This window comes from Ambystoma mexicanum, chromosome 11, assembly GCF_040938575.1.
Source record: "Ambystoma mexicanum isolate Mex_15411 chromosome 11, UKY_AmexF1_1, whole genome shotgun sequence".
NCBI classification, from domain to species: domain Eukaryota; kingdom Metazoa; phylum Chordata; class Amphibia; order Caudata; family Ambystomatidae; genus Ambystoma; species Ambystoma mexicanum.
In genome coordinates, this window is record NC_090934.1 from 1215799771 (window position 1) to 1215816442 (window position 16672).

Genomic DNA, 16672 nt, shown 5'->3' on the forward strand with positions numbered 1-16672 from the left:
GTATGGGAGGGCGGGAGGAGACAAACAATTGTTGCTATCGTACTAGGTCCAAGGACAAGTCTGATAAAGTAAGTGCCAAGAAAAAAGTAGGGGAGGGAGAAGGGAAAAGGCTGAGGGGAGAACAGATAATAAAACAGTGAAAAAGAGACAAGAAGCAGAGGGGAGAGCGAAATATAGTTGCAGAGGTCAATAAAACACAAAATGTTGCCTGGAACAAAGAAATTAGGCAGGGATTCAATTAGACGATGATCACAGCATGAATTAGGACCAACCTGAGTATGAGATCCAGGGAGGTCCAGCCTGAGAGTCAAGAAGGTGAAGCACCAATGTCAATGGGTCTATAAAGTGAAATCCAAGTGTAGGCAACAGATTGGAGAGAGATGGTAAAACCATAGTGAGTCAAGACAACTCCTGCAGTGAATAGGTGAGGGGTGGTGGTGAAAGATGGAAATAGGGGAGCGTGGGAAGTGGGAAAGTAGAGAGCTGGAAAGCATGGGGAGGAAGGGGGGGAAGGACACAAGGGGCACAGAGACATAAGGCCGGCACAGAGAAACATCACGGGGGACCAGAGGGGGATGGCTGGCACAGAGAGACATCATGGGGGACCAGTGGGGGGTGGGGGCACAGAGAGACATCACGGGAGACCATTGGGGGTGAGGGGCACAGAAAGACATCATGGGGGACCGCAGGAGGTGTGGGGGCACAGAGACACATCACAGGGGACTAGAGAGAGGTGGGGGCATAGAGAGACATCATGGGGACCAGAGGGGGGTGGGGGCACATAGAGACATCACAGGGACTGGAAGGGGTGTGGGGGGGCACAGAGAGGCAGGCAGCGTTATGGCAGCAAACAGGGAGCAGACAGGGGCCTTCCATACGGGTCTTGTAGGTGGGCCGGCATTCACCTGCTGGCTTACCTGATTGGTCCAGTTGAGTCTTGAATGGACCAATCGCAATGCACAGGCAAGAGACAAGGCAAACAGGCACTGAGGACAAAAAGGCATGCCACCATGTTGGAAGGGCCTGCTTTTGGGGGCCTAAAGTTATGGAACCAAGTACAAAATGCCACAAAACATAATGCAAACGTCGCTGTAGAATACAGGAGCAGTTGAAAGTCAAATATCATCATTTCGCAACACGATCTCGGCAGAAATGAAGAAACGTGGAGCGCCATGTGAACATCCAGTGCTGGCCATAATTAGCCCTTAGGGCTTACCTTTCATCTGGAGGCAATGGTGGAGATGTCCAAGGCCTCCAAGCCCCAGAGTGGAGCCCATCCGCAGACAAGAGAAGGGAGAAGCGTGATGTGCATGAGGTGCGAAAAGGAGAATCTTTTCCAAATTGTGTGCCGGGAGAAAACACCACTGCTACCTGCATACAGGCCACCTCCACAGCCAAACCCTAACAGAAGATATGACCTACCGAGAACACCCAACCCGTGTCCATACCCAGAGAGGGACAGCGAAAGAACCAACCCGAACAGAAACAAAATGGCATACCCCACCCATCCAGGGTTCATCAGGGCTGTCGGAAATTTGAATGTCGATCCACCTGGCAGACACTCTGAAACATCAGAATACTTCTTCCACACACAACCAAATCAGGTGGAAGAATAAGATTCAGAAAAGACTACACTGTGGGGTGCATTTAAAAGCCCAAGCAGAAGTCTCTTTTACATGAATAGCAGGCATTTAAACACTGCAACCGAAAATGGCCTGGCTTTTGCTTACCCTGTCACATGAATGGCAGGCATTTAAACATTGGAACAAAAACGGCCTGGCTTTTCCTTTTTTTCATGTAAAGTTTAAGAGCCATTTGGAAAGGGGCCTCCCTATCATTATCAATTGACAAGCAGCAGTGTTATTCACCCAAGAAGAAGGAATCAAAGAATCCTGTGACCCCCAAAACTCCAGTAATATGTGAAGAGACACTTCAGGAAAAACCTGTTCTGGCTGAGGTCAAAACTTCACAATGAAAAGCCCCACTTCCAGACACGGATGTCACATCTCCCATATAATGACGCCCTGCAATAAATCTGCAACTGAAGGTGTTGAAAGCCCATTGTTCCCCAGACTGGCTGGCCTTGAACATAGTTAAAGCAGGGACTTCAAGGAAATGTCATCCCTTGGTGAAGCATGACATAAAGGTGTGAATCCTTGTTGCACCCACTTCCAAAGAACCCACACTGACTTCAAAGAGACTCATTAAAAAAACTCTGCCCACAGGCAAGCCCAGGGAGACAGATGGCTGTGGGGGATGAAGCCGCCCTCCCATTTTCTGAACAGACACTCCCAATTAATTTAAAAGGCTATTTTCGTTTTAGGCATTTTGCGCAGCAATCACACTGAGGATGGATTTCATTTTTATGCCATTTTTCATGCAATTTCCAGGTGGTTTTAAGGGCATAAAATGTATCTACCTGTGACTCTTTGAACTGTAATGTCCAGTTAGACTAGGTTTCTGGCTGATCTAAATGTGCGACAATTGTGAGAGTTGGTGAAAAGTTGGAAAATGTTATTAGTAATATGCTTGATAACATACATATTCATAACGGCTGTACATTTTTTGAAACCGACACAAATGTGACACATGGCCTTGCTACATCATACAGATTTGGCGGTTGGCTTACCTAATTCCACATGATCAGCTAAAACAGAATATATGTTTCATATGGCAGTTGCTTGTACAAATATTAAGTTATGATGCATAACTAATCTTTTCCAAAAAGTTGAAAGGGGAACAAAGGATGGTGATGAATGGGAAAAGACAGGGGTTGCTCCAAAATCCCTAAACCAATCCTGATTTGAGGCAGAGAGAGAGGGTAACTGTCCATTCCTGGCGGCAGGGATTATTGCAGGGTACTTCCCCTAGATTGTAAAATGTGTGATGTAATTTCTGCTATATAAGGGGAACTGTAATAGGACCCAAGATACACAAAAACTGGTGAGACAGAAAAGGAGGATGCAGAGAAGGTTTCTGAAACTTACCATCTTTGAGAGTGGAGTGACCAGACTCCCTACCCACTCTTTCCAGAGTGTCCTGAGATACATCTTACTTTCCTGAAACTTAAACAAAGGCTTGCTATCTAAATAGCAATCACCCAGCCCTAAATTGCATAAGCCCTTCATTTTTTTTGTAGCAGTGCATCCAATATTTCCCCATTGAAAACCCCAAATTGCCAGTGTAGTTCAGCCATATCCCCATCAAAGAATCTCTTGTTTTCCTGTGTATGTTAGCATATCTCCTTTGAAAAACCCCTCATTTGACTGTGTAAATCCTTAGCATTTTTGTAAGTAAATCAATTAATCCCCCATTGAATTTCACAAGAATGAGATTGTTGGCGTTCAAAACCAACAATCTTTTCCCTAGTTTTGTTGTTAATTGTTATAGTCATTAAACTGTTGCCCAAAAGAATTAATTGCTTTGTGAGCTGAAACCCAAATTTGTCCCTGTGTCCAAATTATGCCCTGATAAGAGAATTTTCATTTGCCAGTATCATTCCTATTTGCATCTGTCCTATTAAACCCAAACCATTGTTCCCATTGTGAGTAATCCCTTTGCCCAAAGCCTAATTGTTAGTTGCCCCTGTCATGTTCACTGAAGACTGTGGTTCCTATGGGTTTTTCTGATTGTTGAAAGCATGCCTGTCATTTTCAGATCCAGTAGAATTAGTGTGATTTGCATTTTTGTTTTTCTAAAAATGGTGCTTCACCTTTAAAAACGCGTTTTCCCCCAGAGTATTCCCCTTCCCCTACCGTACCCTGATCACAGATTTTGAATTGCATTCTCTTTTTTCACTTTTAATTTTTTTTCATGTTTTGCATATTTTTAAATCGAATTTCCTAAGTGTGCTAGGTGTGCTAGCTAGTCTGTTTTGAAGCTCTATTTGTCTTCTAGTCTAAGCAGCCCGTAGTTCCCTTGTGTGCTGTCTCATAGCAGTAGTGTTAAATCATTGAGAACACATTGTTCCATTGTACTCCAAAACGAAATATCCCCCTCTTTACTGGTTCCCCATCATGTGTCAGTGGGCACCACCACAAAATCAATGTTTTCATTGTATTCTTACGCCTGCCATTGCCTTCCATTCAAAGGGATTCAATTCAATTGTTTGGGGGGTGGAGTGTAGCAGGGTGGACTGCTAAACCTTCCTGCAATCATTTGATTGAAATTTGATTGAAATTGTTTTGTATTACTTTTTCATGAAACAAAATAGGAGTGGCATCACAGTATCTCTTAACCTGGTTATTTTCTTAAGACTGTGTATTTGTGTTGTCGCCACATTAGTGGCTGCTGTAATCTATTTGTTCTGATTTGATATTAAAATAATACATTAATAAAGTATTCATTAACTTCACACCGGCCTGGTTCCTGGTCTATCGTAGCAAGGTGTGTTGGTGGAGGTTGGGTGCGAGACGTGTTGGAGGCTTACGCAAAAGGAATCTGTAGTATACTAAAATAAAAAGCATTTTATTGTGCGCCACATTCATTGTAGGGGAAGGAGATCCCTGGCTGGCGTGTGCTGTGTAATAAACAGTGTCAACACCATGGGTGACCCATATGAAAACCACACAGCGGATGCAGAACCAGCATCAACAGAGCCTTACTATGAATGTTATAGATAAAATAGAGAATATGTCCGGCTGATATACGACTCCTCAGATGATAGTGCAGCACTGAAAGTGACAGTACAGATGGGAGGACTACACATCCCATTCCTTATTGATACAGGAGCCACTGTAAACGTCATGAATGAGAGAACATACCACTCCATTGCAGGCGCCTATCCACTACAGCCATCCCAGGCTCACATCTTCCCGTGGCGAGCTACAGTCCCTCTCCAATCCATAGGTCAATTCTGCTATGACCTGGTACAAAGAGGACAACACATTTCCACCATGATCCACGTTATACACAGCCCCTTGACGGGGAGATGTCTTCTCAGCTACAAGACAGCCACCGACTTGGCACTCTTCAACATCCAATATGACCAATCCGAGATGGTGCAGGGCCTCCCAACAAAAGCCCAAGCCCTACAGACACAAGAGTTGGACATTGACGAGTTGAAAATCATGTTCCTGGAACTGTTGAAGGGAGTGGGAATGTTGAAAGATACTGTCATCAAATTCCACATTGACCCCACAGTGAGACCAGTACCACAACACCCTCTGAGAATTGGGTTTCACCTACAAGACCAAGTAACACACAAATTTTGCCTCCTCCTTGAAAATGACATCATAATGTTTATGGGCCTACACCGTGGGTGCCCCCTGTAAGTGACTTCAATTCAGCAATCCAACTAAGTCAATGCCTAGTCTGGGATGCCCAATGGAAGCCCTTATTTATATATTTCCATGTCAATTTCTTAAATCTGGATGATAAACCCTTATATAACACCTCTCTCTTTGAATCCCCCTGACCTCACTGAGCCAAGAAGTAGGTTTGTTTTGCAAATTAAAAGGTTTATTGGAAAAATTAAACTATATATATATATACATATATATATATATATATATCACTTTTATGAATATATTAATATTTGATAGCACACTTATGAGTATGAACAGTGATCAACAATGGATAATATTACAGTAGTACAATTCGTTAATTACTTAGGAGTTGGTATAGAAAGGATAAGGTAGCAGAGAATACTTTGTATGGTTTCAAGGAAAAGCAATGATGGAAAGAATGCAGCACAGAAATAAACTGGATATGGTTTCAACAAGAGATAATCTGATCACTTTTTCCTTTGTGACAACTCACTCCCCCCTATGCAATGTGAAGAGATAGAAATGAGGGCACACAGGTTTTCAGGAATACAATCAGAAGCAGTTCAGTTCCTGTTCCCCCCAGCAAGCTTAGAGAAACAGGGATGATTTTAAAACACAGGCCATATACTTTTAAATGAGATTGCAATGAAGTGAAAAATATGCTAAAAATGATTTTAATTCCCAATAGGAGATTCAGGGTAGGTGATAGCTACTTTGAATTAGTTCAGGTCAACACTAGCAATGATTCAGGAGTGATTATCAGGTTGAAAACGAATTTCAGCAGTGGAATGCAAGAAGCAGCTATTTTTACAAGTGGTGAAATTGAGCCAAATTACAATTCGCTGCACCTTTTCTGAGTGCGTCGATCGCGATTACGGAAAAACTACAAGGAGTTGGAATGTTCTTAGCTTTAAAATTACAGTTTAATCTCGCTTCTAGGACATACGGTTCACAAGATACGGACCTTTTTGTGGAGGTAGATTTTCAGAAATGAAGTCAAGATTTCAGAATGACAGATGACACTGTTATAGCTTTGAAATCACAGGATAGACACACGATTTCTAATCAGTTCTAATTAGGTTGAAATGGATGGGATAGGATCACTTTAGACTATGAGATTGGTTCTGTACAGTTCTGGCTGGATACTCACTCCTAATTTTGGAAGGAATGCGACCTCGTCACGTATCTGGTCAGGTTTGGGCTGCGGTTCTCTCTCCGGGCAGTCTCTGGCACTGGTTCTGCTCACAGCGGTCTGGTCTGGTTCTGCTATCGGCACTGCACAGCGGTCTGGTCTGGGTCTGCTATCGGCATGGCACAGTGGTCTGGGTTCTAGCCAGAATCAAAACAGCTTGCCCGGCTGTTAAATAGTTTAGTTAGGTTGCTGGATTCTGAGGCCTGCTGAGAAGGATTCAGCTTTTGGTTCAGGCCTCTCTGCTTCAAGTTCTGGAGTCTATCTGGAATCTAAGTTCTGGATATGGTCAGGCAGCGTGCTGTGCAGAAATTGATTGAAGAGTGGAAAATGAATGTCCCTATCTGGGTCTCAGGGGCTCTTTTTATGTCTTTTGAAAGTGGGTGGGAAGGCTGACTTTCTATGCCCAACCCTCTAAGGATCCTGATAGGTTAAAGGATTTACTGTGACCTGACTGGAGAAGGGAAATTGTGAGTCAGAATGAGTCATCAGGTATCATCTTTAGGGCTCAAGGAAAGGACACTCCCTTTTGTGTCCGTACAGCATATCATCTTTTTCATAAAACACATAATTACAATATACCCCACTTGTTAATATTACCTAAATTGCATGACAGATTGCTTAAGGTACAGTTCAGATCAAGTCACATGTTTCTACGAGCTTGGGTTCAGAAATGACAACATTTTGTGCTTTTAGTGGGTTTTGCCATATTGGTTTTTCATCAAATCTGACACTGAGGTACACACCCTATCTGGGCAAATTACAGTAAGTTTTGAGGTCTCTAGCATAAACACAGACGTTACAATATTAATAATTACAGGGCTTGGCCTCAGAACATCCCACAACGTCCAGCTTAGTCTCAAATCGTGGGTGCATTTTTCATATTAAGAATCCCCAAATTGTACATTTTTGTCAACTTGATACAATATTTTATAAGTAATTTAATAAAACATATATTTGCCTCCACTGCAGTACACCCATTGGTTTGTCCCTGCTCCTAGAAACTTGGCTTGACTCAGAGATCAGATGTCTTGCCTTCCCCCAGAGCAGTGTTGACAGTTCACACCCAAAATCAGCATACCCTATTCAGCTGAAGGAATCCTTTGTCCGTTTTTTCCTGCTAGCAGGGCATCAGTTCAGTGTGCCACTCTCCATTTGATTAACAGAACCTTGTGATTTCCTGCCTTCTTGCTGAGATGACCAGGTGTGAAGACTTCTCATGGACAAGCAAGCCTTTGAAGTCCCAGCTAACTCAGGTTCACTGTTTAGCTCCTGAAATACAAGTCTCCTGTCAGAATTTAGATCGCTAGCGCCGGTCAGTGGCGGACACCGGTCTTGCACCCATTTTTGACAGCTGCCTTAAATTAATACATTTCAAAAAGGGGATTTTACTTGATAGCACATGATCCTTGCTAACATTGTGTTGATGTGGATACTGCAGTAGAGTAATGTAGAACACCCAAGCAGAAGTTGGATTTTTTTGGTGGTTTCATGCCCATGAGTTTACCAATTTTGACAATCAAGAAAATTAATTGTTGAACGGCTCTGCATTCCTTTGTCTGCTTTTGTTCTGTGGGCAGCCAAAGGATGGGTCTGGCAATGGTCTCCTGTATTAACACTGACAGAGGCAAAAGAAGATGGCAGCCTGTCTGTCAGGTTCTCACTGCTCACTTTCTTTTGATTTCTGTCAAAAAGGGGATTTTACTTGATAGCATGGGTGATGGGTGGGTGGGAGACATGAGTGGGGGCCTGGTGGGGGCTGCCCATGGTGGCTGGGGGGTGTGGGTAGTGGGAGACATGGGTGGGGGCCTGGTGGAGGCTGCCCCTGCACTGCTGGGGGGTGGGGGTGGTGGGAGACATGAGTGGGGGCCTGGTGGTGCTGCCCCTGCACTGCTGGGGGGTGGGGGTGATAGGGGCCATAAGTGGGGGCTTGGTGGAGGGTGCCCCTGGATGCTGGGGGGTGGGGGTGCAGGGGGACATGAGTGGGGGCCTGGTGGAGGGTGCCCCTGGATGCTGGGGGGTGGGGGTGCAGGGGGACATGAGTGGGGGCCTGGTGGTGCTGCCCCTGCACTGCTGGGGGGTGGGGGTGATAGGGGCCATGAGTGGGGGCCTGGTGGAGGGTGCCCCTGGATGCTGGGGGGTGGGGGTGCTGGGTGACATGAGCAGGTGTGCAGGGTATTCCCCTGTGGTGTCGGCTGCCTACAGGGGCCGTGGAGGGTGTACAGGGAATACCTGGGAGCACACAGCCAAATTGCGTGTAGAATTTCCCACGTACCCCTGAAATACACGTACCCAGCCAAATCGCGTGTGGAAATTCCCGTGCACGTACCCGGCCAAATCGCGTGTGGAACTTCCCGTGCACCCCTGAAGTCCACGTACCCTGCCAAATCGCGTGTGGGACTTCCTGCGCACCCCTGAGATCCACGTACCCAGCCAAATCGCGTGTGGAAATTCCTGCGCACGTACCTGGCCAAATCGCGTGTGGAACTTCCCGCTCACCCCTGAAATCCATGTACCCTTCCAAATCGCGCGTGGGACTTCCCGCGCACCCCTGAGATCCACGTACCCAGCCAAGTCACGTGTGGAAATTCCCGCGCACGTACCCGGCCAAATCGCGTGTGGAACTTCCCGCGCACCCCTGAAATCCACGTACCCTGCCAAATCGCCTGTGAGACTTCCCGCGCACCCCTGAGATCCACGTACCCAGCCAAATCGCGTGTGAAAGTTCCCGCGCACCCCGGAATACACGCACACGTTATTTTTCAGTCAGCGGGTGTCCGTGTTTGTGGGCACCCCTTTGCACATCATTTGTCCTGGAGGGCCACAGTATAGGACATTCATCATGGCTGTATATAGGTGCTATTTGTTGGCGCACCTTTTGGCGCACATTTATTACAGGCGCTGAGACGCTACCGCCTGCTTTCTTGTGGCGGTCGTGTTTGTGCCTGTGCGCTGGTTTGACCGTGCGCTTTTTTGCCCTATTCGATTCCATGAATACGTGTTGTAGGCGAGCGTGTGGGCGTTCCGCGCACTTGCACCCTGTACTTCCCCTGTGACGCCCACATTTTGGCAAGTTGTTCCCCATTCCGAGTGTTACGCCCCGTGTTCCGCCTACTTTTGTTGTGTGCGGCGCGCTATGTGCGATTTTCGCTGTGGCCTGTGCGATTTTCGCTGTGACCTGGCGCACGCCGTTAGATGGCCTGTGCGCCAACGTGCGCCGCGCACTTTTTTAGCGCACATCCGATGGTTTTCTCGCGCACGGCCTTCCATGAATCGATGTGCGCTGCTTTTCGTGCGATTTTCGCACTTGCACTGCGATTTTCGCTATTCCACTGCGAATCGCACGTTTTTGGCCACTTGCGCCGCGCTAATTATTCCATGAATCGGCCTGTTAGAGTCTAGGAGTCTTTCGAATGGGGTAAGTTCCCTCGCCAACTTGGTTTTCCATTCAGGTTTTGTTAGGACACCTTTTATCTGTATGTATTGGAAGGTGGATAGAGGGCCTATTCCTAGAGCTTCAGTTAGTTCCGATAGTGTGATGAACGTGTCCTTTCTTTGTAACTGGCCCACCCGTTCCAGGCCCGCCTCATACCATGAATGGAATCTTCCTACATTGGGTATGTGGTCGTTAATACCAGGAGACCAGAGATGGCTGAGTGGGGATGGCCATGTGGTGATCTTCTGCATCTCTTTACCTGGTTGCCATATGTTCCAGATGGTACTTAATATTGGGTGGTCTCTGATTTTGCGTTGAATTCTTTTGTGTGGGGTCCACAGCCATTCTGATACTGTGGCCGGGAGAAGTAGTGGTTATCCATGTGGACCCATTGAATGTTTTTGATCACGTAAGTGTGGGATGAGGATGCGTAATGGGAAGCTTTATAATATGTCCGTAGATCAGGAAGGCCTACTCCTCCTTTGTCTTTGGGGAGTGTTAGCATGTTATACGCGATCCTCGCCCTCTTCCCCTGCCAGAGGAACCTTGTCATCACTCTCCTGGCCTCCTGAAAGAATCCATTTGGTATCTCAACAGGTAGCATCTGAAAGGGGTACAGGAACCGGGGAAGACATACCATTTTAATGGCATTGATCCATCCCAACCATGAGATTGTGTGCTTGTTCCACCTTTTTAGGTCAGCCGAGAAGCTCTCGAGAAGGAGAGGGAAGTTGGCTTCATGTAGATTCGCCAGAGTTTTGGTGATGTGTATGCCAAGATACTTCAGTGTAGAGTGTTCGAGCTTGAGGCCTAAGGGTAGAAATGTAGATTTGTTCTCCTCTTTCATTCCCCGTAGGGGAAACAGTATTGATTTGGACTTATTCACTTTAAATCCTGAGAGATGCCCATATTCCTCTAGTAAGTGTAGTACACGGGGGATAGATGCATAAGGGTTGGTAATGTGCAGCAGTATATCATCTGCATAGAGTGCTATCTTGTATTCCGTTGTACCTAGCCGCATACCTTCTATCTCAGGGTCAGTCCTCATATTTTGGGACAGGGGTTCTAGGGAAAGTGCAAAAAGGATAGCAGAAAGGGGGCATCCTTGTCTGGTTCCGCGTCCCAGTTCGAACCATCTGGAATATTCCCCATTAACAAAGATTGAAGCCTTGGGGGATGTATATACTGCCTGTATCCCCATTTGGTATTTCGGCCCTATCCCCACTTTACACAGGACCGCCCTCAGGAATTCCCACCCCACTCTATCGAAGACCTTTTCTGCATCTATTGACAGTAGGGCGGGGTCGCCAGGTAGTGTGTGGGCCGAATGGACAAGGTGGAGTGTTTTTCGCATAGGGTCAGCCCCTTGCCTACCCAATATGAATCCGACCTGGTCATTATGTATGAGGTGAGGCATCAGTACCTCCAATGGAGCGGCTAGTACCCTGGTATAGATTTTGGCATCAAGGTTAAGCAGGGAGATGGGGCGGTATTTAGGATTTCTCCCTTCTTTGGGTATCACGGTTATTAGCGCTCTCGTGAAAGAGTCAGGGGCTTGTCCTGTTTCAATTATCTCATTAAACAGTTCTGTCATGAACCGCATAAGCTGTGTGCTGAAGGTTTTGTAGAACCCGGCTGTGTAGACATCTTCTCTGGGGGATTTACCCATAGTAAGTCTTTTAATTGCTTCTTGGACCTCAGTTTCCGTTATGGGGGACTCCAGGAGTTCGGCTTCTGGGCGTGATATTTTAGGCATATCAATCGAGGATAGGTAGTGATCTGCATTCGTTCTTTCAGGGCTCACTTCAGAGGTGTATAGTCTTTCATAAAAGTCAGCAAAACTCTCGGGGATGGTATGGGAGATGCGTGGTATCGAGGGATTTTCTTCAATTATCTCTACCACCCTCCACTCCGCTCTTTGTTCTCTGAGCCTAGCTGCGAGTAGGGCATCCACCTTATCCCGCTTTTTGTAAAAGTTTTGATTGAGGAGTCGGAGCTTGCGCACTATTTGTTTGTGTTCGTATAGTGGTAGATCCTCCCTTTTGCGCTGTGATGCATTTATTCTATCTTGATCTATGTGTGGGTTTCTCCTTATGTTGTTCTCGATTTGGGATATTTCAGATCTGAGTCTATGTTCTATGATCTTTTGCTCCCTTTTTTTGGAAGACCCTTCCCGTATGAGGACTCCTCTCCAAGTGGCTTTGCCTGCTTCCCATATGATTTGTTTGGACACCTGGCCGTTGTCGTTCGTGTTGAAGTATTCACTAATTTCAGACTCCATTTCAGTCTTAAAGACCACATCTTTCCATAGACTTTCATTACATCGCCACTTCCCTCCAGAGATGGTTAGGTCTGTCCACTCTACGTCTAGCATGACCATATCATGGTCTGACCATGTCATTGGAATGATTTCTGAGAGTATAGTGGTATCAAGGAGATCATTGGTGAGGTATATATAGTCAATTTGGCTAAATGTTTTGTGCGGATTGGAGTAGAATGTATACCCCCTTTCATTAGGATGTTTGTTTCTCCACACATCTTTTAAGTCATACATCTCCATTACATCAAATAATTCAGTATGGTCAATTCTGGTTTGGCTTCTCGTTTCGGGATTGCCTGGTTTCCAGTCTATGGTTGGGTCTGCCCATTGGTTGAAGTCACCTCCAAGAATGATGTGACCTGTGGCTTCCAGCATTATTTTAGGTACTGTCTTCTCTAGGAACTTGACCTGTCCAGTGTTGGGGGCGTATATCACTGCTATAGTTACTTTCACCTTTGCAATGTTCCCGGTAATCAAAAGGGCACGCCCACTTACATCGGACCATGTTTTGTCTATTTCAAAGTTAATTCCCTTCTTAATCAAGATACCCACTCCTCCCTTTCTGAGTGGGCCAGATCCCCAGTACTCCATTCCTCCCCTTCTCCCAATAATACATCGTTCTTCCCCTTTAGCAAACTTTGTCTCTTGTAGAAGAAGAATGTCAATTTGAGATCTCCGGAATTCCCTGGCTACCAGAGACCTTTTGGTTAGTGAATTTAGACCTTTCACATTGAGGGTCCCTATCCTAAGGGAGATTTTCCCCTTCTGCTCTTCATTCGGGGCCATATTTGAAGTTTATTTGGCGCAAATTTGTGAACCATACCAGGTGAGTAGTATGTACGTAGAGTCCAACAATGTCTCGGATGATCTGAATTATTATCAGTGTCACAACAACCTCGTCCCGCTACTTGTTCGCCCAGCTCCCCCTCCCCCCACCCTTCCCAATTTGGTGGTGTTCGATCGAGCCCCAGTGAAGACTCTGGCCCTGCATCGAACCACCTGTGGGGACCGTTACTTCACATCCCTTTACTTATCATAACATCTCAGTCTTGATTGAGCCCCATTTCAGAACCCCCCCTCATGTCCATGACCCATCTTTATCTTAAACCTGTATTTCTTTCTCTGTTCAGGTCATTAACATATGCAATGGAATATTAGACTTCTTACCAAAGTCGCAGATCATCTGTTCTCTCCCCCTGGAGGGGTGTTACCTCTGCAGAATTTCCTCGAGCCTTTCACTCGTTTCCTTCTGGGGCCTTGTGTTCGCCATCCTGTATCTCCCCGTCGCGGACCTTCTCGATTATTGTCTTCAGCACCCGGCCGAAGGAGGTCTGCAAAACACGCCCTGATTTCCTTTTCTGAGCTTAACTTGATTCTGTCTCCGTTATATTCGAAGGAGAGGGAGAAGGGGTAGCCCCACCTGTAACTTATTCCTTTTACCTTCAAGTGTTTGGTAAGAGGTCCGCATATCCATCGGAGTGCGAGCGTCATAGACGATAAGTCTTGATATATTGAGATCTGGGCACCTCCTAAAGTGATTGAAGCACTAGCTCTCTCCTTTTCGAGAATCCTGGTCTTATCCTGGAAGCGATGGAACCGTGCAAGTATGGATCTCAGTCCGCCTGGAGGTCCTACAGCTCTATGTATCCTCTCCGTTTTGGGTTTGTCGATCGCATCATCAGCGACTAAGAGTTCGATAATGTCATGTAGGGTATTCCTCAGGTCACTCTCCGTCTCCCCCTCCCGTTCTGGAATGCCGAAAATTCTCAGGTTGTTTCGCCTTTCCCTGTTTTCTAAGTCGTCGAGCTTTAGTTTGAAGTTTTCTTCCCGTTGTTCCAGTTCCGTCATCCGGTGGTCAAGCTGTGCTTCCAGGGTGTCTATGGACGCTTGGTTATTTTCAACACCTTCCAGTCTTTCTTCCATGGTATCTGGACGTTGCGTGATTTTGTCTATTTTTGAGCCAATGCTGGCACCCATGTTTTTTATTTCACCTAGTAGAGAGGCAATGTCCCCTTTGGTGGCCGCTGCTTCACTCTTCAGGCTTTCTCTATTCGCCATGTTAGAGTCAAGATTCTTCATGGGTGTAGGGGTGTAGGTGAATGTGGCTAATTTCTCTTTTACGTCCATGGGGTCGATGAAGCTTCTGTGGTAGCACTGGAGGTGTCCGGAACAGAGATGGGGAGCAGGGTAGAGGAGGCACACGCCCCAGAATCGGGGCCCAACCCTCTGTAGTATGCTGCTCGTTGTCGTGATCAGATTATTATATGTTGGGAGATGGGCTCGTGGGGCCCCTGGTGTTGAACAAAGAGTGCGCAGGGTAGGTCTCCGGAGCTCTTCCAATGGAGTTGCAGGCGTGCGGGGGTCTTAAATGGGGTTCCCAGTCAATATGGGGTTCAAGGACCAGTGTTCGGAAGTAGTGGCTCCGGGTCCCGCGTTGGGTGGGGGCCTTGTATCAAGGCAATGTCGTTTGATGCTTATGGGGTGCAATGGCAAGGTGAGGTATTCTCTTCCCCGGGTGCACATGTTTACAGTGTGGTCCAGAGGCAAATGTTTGGGTGAGGGGGGAGCATCCCTGAGCCCCTCTCCCAAGTACAGCAACAGTCTCTCTTGCGGGAGGCTTTGGTTTAATGTGTGCAGTGGTGGTCTCTCCAGCCAAGGGGCCTGAGGCTTTTCAAAATTCAGGTATGGTTGGGGGTGTCAGGGTATTCTTTGGGTGACCGCCGAGGGATACTTGCGCGTTGTTTGTTGTAATTAGGTGGGGGGCTACGCGCCTGGATATATGTGGATTTGTCCACTATGTCCTTCACAGATTCTTCTTCTCTCTTCCTTGCCTTCGACCTTCCTTTTACTTTATGTGCCCTCTGTTTCATTTGTACATCGGTTCTAAGGTGCATGCACCCCGTTCTGGATCTATGCCACAAGTTCACATTGGAAGGGTCCTGTGCCGGGAGGTCACTCGTGTGGGTCGCTGTGGAGAGTGCAGGGAATTCAGCAGAGGCACCGAGTGGATGTGTGTTGGGATTCCACGTGTGCAGGGCCCTGCGTTTGTAAGGTCCCACACACTTCAAGTGTAGCACTCAGAGGAGCAAGGAAGGGGGACCTCCGGCCCGTGGCCACGCAGTCCACAACGGGGAGCTCTGGGGGTGTGACGGGCGCGGAAAGCAGATTTGTGCTGAGCTGATCCCAGCACAAGCGGATCACCCGCGCCTCGCTGGGGAAGCAGGGGGAAGGTCTGACGCAGCATTGTGCGGTCGATGGTAGAAGGCGCTGGAGAATCCCCGACACCGTGGTGGGGTTACCCTCCACGCGCGGCCTTGTAGATGGTGAGGAGATGGCAGTCGCCTACCGTTCGTTAGTGAGGAGCGAGATATGTGTCTCCTTCAGCGTCTCTCGTGGCAGGCGTGTCTGTTGCGGCATCGGAGGCTCCTCTGTTACTTGCGGTGCAGCACCGTGGTGTTAGAGATTTTCCCCGGGGGCGCGAGGTGTTTCCGGGTTCCCTCTGTTTCTCAGGCCTGGGATCCTCCTGCGACGACTGCGCAGGCTTATACGTGCACAGAGGGGCCGCAGAACTCCTCGACACGTTGCCTGTCTCCGGGACAAGTTTCGGGGGTTTCCGGGGTCCGATTTTATTCAGATTTTTTCCCAGGGTGGGGGCGGGGGATCTTCAGACAGCACGACAGCGATTTTGGATCTCGGGGGGGTGTCCCAAGGTGGGGGCTCAAGCCAGCTTAGGGACCGTGAGTTGCGGAGCTCACACAGAATCAAGACCCATCCGTGCGCCCCCTGGTGGCCAGTCAAGATAGTTTATATAGCGCCTATACACAATGCGTTTCAAAGTGCTTCAAGGCAAGGGCGGGAACAAGGGAAAATACAATGACATTCTTACAACAAGAATGTGAAATTAACTATCATACTCAGCCTAGCGACATTTCAGATAGTGCAAGTGCTAAGACACAGATAGGAAGGAAATGGGAAACAGACGGGCGACTACTGTACTAGGCATGGTGACATTTCTGGTAGAGCCAGAATATAACAAGAGGTGAGGGAGAGTGGAGGAGAAAGGAGGAAGAGGAACAAAACAAGCAACTACCATACTAGGCCTGATGACATTTCAGATAGTGCTTGATTAGGGTGTTGGGGGGCAAGTATGGGAGGGCGGGAGGAGACAAACAATTGTTGCTATCGTACTAGGTCCAAGGACAAGTCTGATAAAGTAAGTGCCAAGAAAAAAGTAGGGGAGGGAGAAGGGAAAAGGCTGAGGGGAGAACAGATAATAAAACAGTGAAAAAGAGACAAGAAGCAGAGGGGAGAGCGAATTATAGTTGCAGAGGTCAATAAAACACAAAATGTTGCCTGGAACAAAGAAATTAGGCAGGGATTCAATTAGACGATGATCACAGCATGAATTAGGACCAACCTGAGTATGAGATCCAGGGAGGTCCAGCCTGAGAGTCAAGAAG